A 5,884-nucleotide genomic window follows, 5' to 3' on the forward strand; every position below is an offset into this window, starting at 1 on the left:
CCTATGCATAAAGAATAAAAATATATGATGACCTTTTCAAAAATTAAGGAAAATATGTGATAACCTTTTCCAAAACAAGGGGAAAATATTACATGGCAACCTTTCCAAAAATAAGGAAAAAATATATGTTGATCTTTTCAAAAAATAATGGAAAAAATATTACACTGTGACATTTTCAAAATAAAAATATATGATGACCTTTTCAAAAAATGGAAAAAACATTACACGATGACATTTTCAAAATATGGATAAAATATATGATGATCTTTCCAAAAATAATGGGAAAAATATTACACGGTGACCTTTTCAAAAATAAGGAAATTTAAAAAATAAGGGAAAAACATTGAGACCTTTAAAAAAATAAAGTGAAAATCATAGTAACCTTGGGAAAAAATATGATGACCTTTTAAAAAATAAGGAAAAATATTACACGGTAACCTTCTCAAAAATAAAAAATAAAAATACGACGGAGACTTTTTTCCAAAAAAGGGAACAAATATATGATGACCTTTTATAATAACAAAGAAAAAATATAACATGGTGACCTTTTCAAATATAAGGAAGAAAATATATGATGACCCTTTCAAAATTCAGGGAAAATATATCATGGTGACCTTTTCAAAACTACGGAAAAAATATATGATAGCCTTTTAAAGAAAAAAGACAAATTTTACATGATGATCTTTTCTAAAATAAGGAAAATATATATGATGGACTTTTAAAAAATAAGGACAAATGTTGCATGGTGACCTTTTCCAAAATAAAGAAAAATATTTTACAGGGAGACCTTTTCAAAGGAAAGGGAAAATGTTACATGGTGACATTTTTTAAGATAAGGGGAAAATGTTACATGGCGATCTTTTAAAAAATAAGGGAAAATGATACATGGCAACCTTTTCTAAAATATTGGGAAAATGTTACAGGATAACCTTTTAAAAAAGAAGGGGAAATGTTACAGGATAACCTTTTCAAAAAGAAGGGGAAAAGTTACATGGTGACCTTTTCAATAATAAGGGGAAAATGTTATAGGGTAACCTTTTCAAAAAAGAAGGGGAAAATGTTACATGGTAACCTTTACAAAAAAGGGGAAAATGTTACATAGTGGCCTTTTCAAAAAGGGGATAATGTTACATGGTGACCTTTTCCAAAAGAAGAGGAAAATATTACATGGTGACCTCGAAAATATAGGGAAAATTCTACAAGGTGACCTTTTTAAAAAGGTGAAAATGTTACATCATGACCTTTTCAAAAAGTGGTGAATATTACAGGGTATCCTTTTCAAAATGGAGAAATGTTAGAGGATAAACTTTTCAAAACGAAAGAGAAACTTAATGTTAATATGGTGACCTTTTCAAAAAGAAGGCTAACTAGTAACCTTTTCAAAAAGAAGGGGAAATGTTACAGGGTAACCTTCTCAAAAAGAAGGGAAAATGTTACATGCTGACCTTTTTAAAAAGGGGAAAAGGTTACATAGTAACCTTTTTGAAAAGAAGGGGAAAATGTTACATGGCAACCTTTTCAAAAAGGGGAAAAGGTTACATAGTAACCCTTTTTAAAAGAAGGGGAAAATGATACATGATGACCTTTTTAAAAAGAGAGGCAAAATGTTACTTGGTGACTTTTCAAAAAGAAGAGGAAAATATTACAATTTAATTTTCAAAATGAAGGGGAAAGGTTACAAGGTAACCTTCTAAAAAAGAGAGGGAAATGTTAAATGGTGACCTTTTCAAAAAGAAGGGAAATGTTTCATAGTGACCTTTTCAAAAATAAGGGGAAAATATTAGAGGGTAACCATCTCAAAAAGAAGGGGAAATGTTACATGGTAAGCTTTTCCAAAAAAGGGGAAAATGTTACATGGTGACCTTTATAAAAAGGGAAAAATGTTACATGGTGACCTTTTCTAAAAGAAGGAGAAAATATTACACTGTAACCTTTTCAAAAACAAGGGAAAATGTTACAGGATAACCTTCTCAAAAAGAAAGGGGAAAGTTACATGGTGACCTTTTCCAAAAGAAAGGAAACGTTATATAGTGACCTTTTCGAAAATAAGGGGAAAAATTACAGGATATCCATTTCAAAAATATGAAATATTACAGGTTATCCATTTAAAAAACAAAGGGAAAATGTTACATGGTAACCTTTTCAAAAGGAAGGGGAAAAAGTTACGCGGTGACCGTTTTAAAAAAGAAAAAATGTTACATGGTGACCTTTTCAAAAAGAGGGGGAAATATTACATGGCAACCTTTTAAAAAAGGGAAAAATGTTACACGGTGACCTTGTCAAAGAGGCGAAAATGTTACACGGTGAATTTCAAAAAGAAGGGGAAAAGGCTGCATGGTGACCTTTTCAAAAAGAATTGGAAAATGTTACATGGTAAGCTTTCAAATAAGAAGGGGGAAAATGTTACATGGTAATCTTTTAAAAAAGCAGGGGTAAATGTTACAGGGTAACCTTCTCAAAAAAGAAGGGGAAACTGTAATATGGCGATCTTTTCAAAATGGGGAAAATATTACATGGTAACCTTTTCAAAAAGAAAGGGAAAATGTTACATGGTAACCTTTTCAAAAAGAAAGGGTAAATGTTACATGGTAAGCTTTCAAATAAGAAGGGGGAAAATGTTACATGGTAATCTTTTAAAAAAGCAGGGGTAAATGTTACAGGGTAACCTTCTCAAAAAAGAAGGGGAAACTGTAATATGGCGATCTTTTCAAAATGGGGAAAATATTACATGGTAACCTTTTCAAAAAGAAAGGGAAAATGTTACATGGTAACCTTTTAAAAAAGAAAGGGTAAATGTTACAGGGCAACCTCCTCCAAAAAAGAAGGGGAAAATATTATATGATGATCTTTTCAAAATGGGGAAAATATTACATAGTGACCTTTTCAAAAAGAAGGGGAGTGTTACATGGTGATCTTTTCAAAAAGGGGAAAATATTATATGGTGACCTTTTAAAAAAGAAGGGGAAAGTGTTACATGGTAACCTTTTCAAAAAGAAGGGGTAATTGTTACAGGGCAGCCTTCTCAAAACAGATGGGGAAAACATTACATGGCAATCTTTTCAAAAAGAAGTGAAAAATGTTACATAGTCACTTTTTCAAAAAGAATGGGAAAATATTACATGGTAAACTCTTCAAAAATAAAGGGAAAATATTACAAGGTAACCTTTTCAAAAAGGTGAAAATTTTACATGGTGACCTTATACAGAAGGGAAAAATGTTACATTGTGACCTTTTCAAAAAGAAGGGAAATGTTTTATGGTGATCTTATCAAAAATAAAGAGAAAATGTTACAGGGTAACCTTTTCAAAAAAGGGAAAATGTTACATGGTTACCTTATCAAAAAGGGGAAAATTTTAGTGTGACCTTTTCAAGAATTAGGGAAAGTGTTACATAGTGACCTTACCAAAAATAAAGGGAAAATTTTACACGCTGACCTCTTCAAAAAAAAAAGGGGGGAAATGTTACATAGTCACCTTTTCAAAAATAAGGATAAAATATTACAGAGTAAACTTTTCAAAAAATAAGAGGGAAAATGTTACATGGTGGCCTTTTCAAAATTAAGGGAAAATGTTACATGGTGACTTTTTCAAAATTAAGGGGAAATTATTACATGATAACCTTTTCAAAAAGAAGGGGAAATGTTACATGGAGGCCGTTTCAATATAAGGGGAAAATATTATAGGATAACCTTTTGGAAAAGAAGGGGGAAATGTTACATGGTAACCTTTTCAAAAAGAAGGGGAAAATGTTATACAGTGACCTTTTCAAAGAGGGGGAAATGTTACAATTGTGACCTTTTCATAAATAAGGGGAAAATGTTACATGATGACCTTTTCAAAAAGAAGGGGAAAATGTTACATGACCTTTTCAAAAAGAAGGGGAAAATATTGCATGGTAACCTTTCCATTTAGAAGGGGAAAATGTTACGTGGTAACCTTTTCAAAAAGTAAGGTAAAATTCTACAGAGTAACCTTTTCAAAAAGGAGAGAACGTTACATGATCTTTTTAAAAAGAAGGGGAAAATTGTTACATGGTGAACTTTTCAAAAAGAAGGGGAAAATGTTACAAAGTAGCCTTTCAAAGTGAAGAGAATAAAATATTACATGGTAACCTTTTTAAAAATAAGGGAAAAGTTATATGGTGACTTTTTCGAAAATAATATCAAGTTTAATCAATAAAGTATACTAATAATAACATGCAAAACTACTTTCACTGAGGAATTCACTAATGAAAATGAGCTAATGGATTATACTAATCATTAATGCACTCAACGAAGCTAATTGCCAACTGTCTTGATCTTTTGTTAAGTGCAAAAAGTTAATCATTGCTAAGAGTAACGAGGTTCTCGGCATACATTACTGATGAATATATCAAATGGTACTGTAAGTATTACGTAATGATGTCCCCATATGGGCTCTTTGGAACATGCGAGAACCCATGTGTAATGAGCACTTAAGGCGATTACCTTACGATATTACCATAATTCAGCTTTGGTAATGGTATCATAATCAATTTAACATTTAAACGTTGATAGCATATGGATCACAAGATATAGAAGATGAATTCCAGTGGATAAAACAGATAGTGGTGGACACCCTCCAGGGAAAAAAAAATGTACAATATTGATGCTGCTTGTATGATATCCAAACTTCCTATAATACAATCGTAGGACTTTATTAGGTGGTGAAAGTCTCACAGACACAATTGTTGTCATAGAAACCATGAAAAACTACACATGCAACTTTTCAAAATTGTTGCAAAGGACTCAGACTCCATTATCCTGACCTTCAGAATTCAATAGCACTTCGCAAACGTCGAATCTTGAAAGGTAAAATATCTACATTTGAAAAAAAAAAAAAAGATGAGAGGTTGCGTAGGCCTATCCGAAAGCCACCTTAATTGCATTTATAAACCTAAGAAAATCACACACACACACACACACACACACACACACATATATATATATATATATATATATATATATATATATATATATATATATATATATATATATATATATATATATATATGATGCAAATAGGAGTTTGCCATAATTTTTCTCTAGCATCTTCAGAAGGGATTTTTGCAACATTGCAGAAGCTCATTGTTGCACATATAAATGCATTGTAGCCTAGTCATAACTTAGCTGCTTCTCTATCATATGTTTAAATGTATATAAACGAGGTTTTCATGCATATAGGTCTATGCATCTGCTTTCTTCGTATTTAAATACACCGTGAAATAACCCAGCTAATTTCTCCATTATTCTAAAGTTTTACTTCGCTAAACAAACTTATGACAAGTTATATTCGATCGAAATACTATTTTCTGTTGACGGAATTAATTCTGCTAAACAGATCGTTAACAATGTTTACCTTGATTATAACTAAATGCAATAAATACTGTCTGTCTGACTGAAGGCCAATACAATTGTATGTCAATGTCTGTCAAAATTTACTCACCTAGTTCACATGCCGTTATACCATCGACATTCATGATGGCTCTATGAGACTGCGTATCATCAATCAAATAGTACCACATCGTCATCATCACCACCATCGTCATAATATTCATTATCGTCACTTTCATCACTACCGATGCCTCATCCTCATAGTGAGAGTCATTTTCATTATCACTCATATCACCATCGCTCCACTATGATCATCAATGTTACTGTCACCATATTAATTTGTAACTTCCATTTTCGTAATTATCTCTCGCATTGTTATCTGTAAAATAAAACTAATCGTTAACTCATTCATTAAACAATATGGCGGCCAAAGCACTTCAGTAGGACTTGGTTGACCACCACCATAGCAAAGGGGATGCCCCGTCCACTTCCTATTCTGTTTCAGTGTTGGAAACCATATTCCTACTCACGTAC

The sequence above is a fragment of the Palaemon carinicauda genome, chromosome 21 (assembly GCF_036898095.1).
Source record: "Palaemon carinicauda isolate YSFRI2023 chromosome 21, ASM3689809v2, whole genome shotgun sequence".
In the NCBI taxonomy this organism is placed as follows: domain Eukaryota; kingdom Metazoa; phylum Arthropoda; class Malacostraca; order Decapoda; family Palaemonidae; genus Palaemon; species Palaemon carinicauda.